General features: G+C 42.3%; 1 non-coding gene across 1 annotated transcript; it reads left to right on the plus strand.

The window, feature by feature from the left end:
* Positions 1-1570: 1570 nt before the first annotated feature.
* trnaa-cgc lies at positions 1571-1650 on the plus strand. Its single transcript has one exon. It is a non-coding gene; the product is annotated as a tRNA-Ala (tRNA).
* Positions 1651-3009: the final 1359 nt, after the last annotated feature.

Consider the following 3009-nt stretch of genomic DNA (forward strand, 5'->3'; position numbering starts at 1 on the left):
GTGTGTGTGTTTGTTTGTGTGTGTGTGTGTGTATGTGTGTATGGACGTGTTTAACTATACTTGTGGGGACCACGTTTTGTTAGTCCCCACAAGGTCAAATGCTATTTCTAGGGGGGGTTAAGGGTTAAGGTTAGAATTAGTGTTAGGGTTAGAATTAGGTTTAGGGTTAGGAGCTAGGGTTAGGTTTAAGGTTAAGTTTTCAGGTTAAGGTTAGGGTTAAGGTTAAGGTTAAGGTTAGGGTTAGGGTACGGGTTAGGGTTAGGGTTAGGTTTAGGGTTAGGTGAAAATAGGATTTTGAATGGGACTGAATTGTGTCCCCACAAGGTTAGTTGTACAAGACTGTGTGTGTGTGTGTGTGTGTGTGTGTGCGCGCTCGTGTCAAGGTTTCCGTTAACCGGTGGACGATCTTTTTTTTTTTTTAAGCCGTTGAATAAAATTGTTGCAGGCCAAATTGTCCTGGAAAAATAAATAAAATCCATTGCAAAATAATGCTTTTTATTAATTGATGTAAATACCAGTGGATGTGCTCCAACTTCAAAGGCAACTACACATCATAGGGTAATAAATCATCAAGCTGGACATTAGTGAGTCAATATAGAAACACCCCTAACACTAAGACGCCAGGTCCTCATAAAGTCCTCATAAGGGACTTCAGCTGAGTGGACCCCGAATGGGCAAAACTGTCGAAGATTGTGTTGATTATCCCCGTTTCCAGTGAGCCCGCCGAGAGGGGATTCTTTCTCCAAAACAGAGTAAAGACGGCCTCCAGATCGCTCCTTCTTGAGGACAAAGTAGCGAGGCCGATTTGCATCCAAGCTGCTCCAAGGAGTGGGACAGTTTTGGCTTCCCAACAGCAGCGGCCAAGGTCCGCCCAAACGCGAGTAAATTCTTACGCCTCGATCATACCGACAGTGTCGTTGCGTTTTGGTACACCAGAAGTACATTCATTTCCAATGGAACGCTGTGTTAGCCTTGCAGCATTGCGTTGCAGAGGCAGTTGCAGTGCGTTCTGTGTGGTGCATACGTTGGATTTATCGAACGTATGCGTCAAACTGTATGGGTAGAAATGGCTTGGCAGAAATGGTAGCAGAAGGTGAATGTTGAACTTTTGTTGCACGCATATCCAGATGATGCCGCGTACTATTTTGCGCAACGCACTGTCGGTGTGATCAAGGCGTTAACAGTTCTGCTGCCACTCTAGGCTAGATCAACACGCCTGTGTCATGTATAGTATAAAGATTTGGAATGGATTGATAGACTAGAGTAGAGTAATGATGTGTATCTGCGCAATTGGTGCATTTCAGTTGAGCTTATTCAGAAGCACTTGGAAAATAAAAACATTGTTGCCACCTATTCACATCGGAGAGTTACAATGTTGCAATCACTAGACAGCCAACTGTCTATAGAAGGAAACAGAGTTGTGCAGTGGTCTAAGGCACTGCATCGCAGTGCTAGCTGTGCCACTAGAGATCCTGGTTCGAATCCAGGCTCTGTCGTAGCCGGCCGCGACCGGGAGACCCATGGGGCGGCACACAATTGGTCCAGCGTCGTCCAGGGTAGGGAAGGGAATGGCCGGCAGGGATGTAGCTCAGTTGGCAGAGCATGGCGTTCGCAACGCCAGGGTTGTGGGTTCGATTCCCACGGGGGCCAGTATGAAAAATAAAAAATAATGTATGCACTCACTAACTGTAAGTCGCTCTGGATAAGAGCGTCTGCTAAATGACTAAAATGTAAATGTAAATGTTGTTATCAGTCACCAGGCAGCCAACTGTCTATAGTAGGAAACAGAGTTGTTATCAATAAGCCACGTATATGACAAGAGTCACGACCCCACAATAGTTAAAATTACAATAAACATAATATTTATTAACATCATCCAGTAGAACTGTAAAAAGAGTGAGATATAATTTGAGCTTTGGAAACAAGTGCTTTCATAAATGCATGGCACGGGCCTCGTTTCACAGGAGCATTGTAAAACTATTTTCTCTCAATGAACCAGCCCTAACTAATTTAGTTTATTTACATATCGAATTTGATTGTCCAACATCAGTTTTGTAATTTCTTCATAAAATTAAAGCCAAAAGTTGATTTATTTTTTGCATATTTTAGCTAACCCTAACCCTTTTCCTAACCTTAACCGAATTCCCATAACCTGCTACGTTAATTCTCCTAACCTGCTGCGTAAATTCTCCTAACCTGCTACGAAAAGTCAAATCTGACATTACTTTGACAAATGCTGGATCCCTTCTAGCCATGACAGGCCGGTCCTGGTGTTCCGAGACAGACATGTTATTTATTAGTTAATGCACAGCCAAATTTAAATAGAGCCCTAGATTGTATTTGATTTATTAATTAAAATGTTCATACAAATAGAGTATAGGACAGGTCCTTTGCAAATTACATCATACACATCATGTGTACATTTTGTCTTGTTCTTCTAGGCACATTTTTTTAAATATATTTTTTATGATATTCATTTATGATTTATAGCAGGGATGAAGACCCAATGGCAATGTTTTGCTTTTCAACAAAACCTGTCATGTTGGTATATGAACATCGTTCTACTTTATTTTATGAAAACTTTACGGGCTAATTTCGATTCTGTTAAGATGAATTACAATAATCTAAATGTGATTTTGAGCACCGAGGGTGGTGGACGCTCTAATGTGTTATGCACCCAATTCATATGGATGTCTGGTACATTTCTAAAATGTCTGGTCAATAACAAATTTGCTGGTCATGTTGTCCGGCGCCAAAACAGAAACCCTGGTGTTCATGTGTGTGTGTGTGTGTTTGTATGTGTGTGTGTGTGTGTGTGTGTGTGTGTGTATGTGTGTGTGTGTGTGTGTGTGTGTGTGTGTTTTGTGTGTGTGTGTGTGTGTGTGTGTGTGTGTGTGTGTGTGTGTCGCACGGTGCACTCTTGGGCTGCAGGGAAACTCCTCTCTCCTGTTCCGTCTGATACCTGCTGTTGTGAAAATTGTGGCCAAACAACTTCAGTCACACTTGACC

This window comes from Coregonus clupeaformis, chromosome 17 (genome assembly GCF_020615455.1).
Source record: "Coregonus clupeaformis isolate EN_2021a chromosome 17, ASM2061545v1, whole genome shotgun sequence".
Classification (NCBI taxonomy): domain Eukaryota; kingdom Metazoa; phylum Chordata; class Actinopteri; order Salmoniformes; family Salmonidae; genus Coregonus; species Coregonus clupeaformis.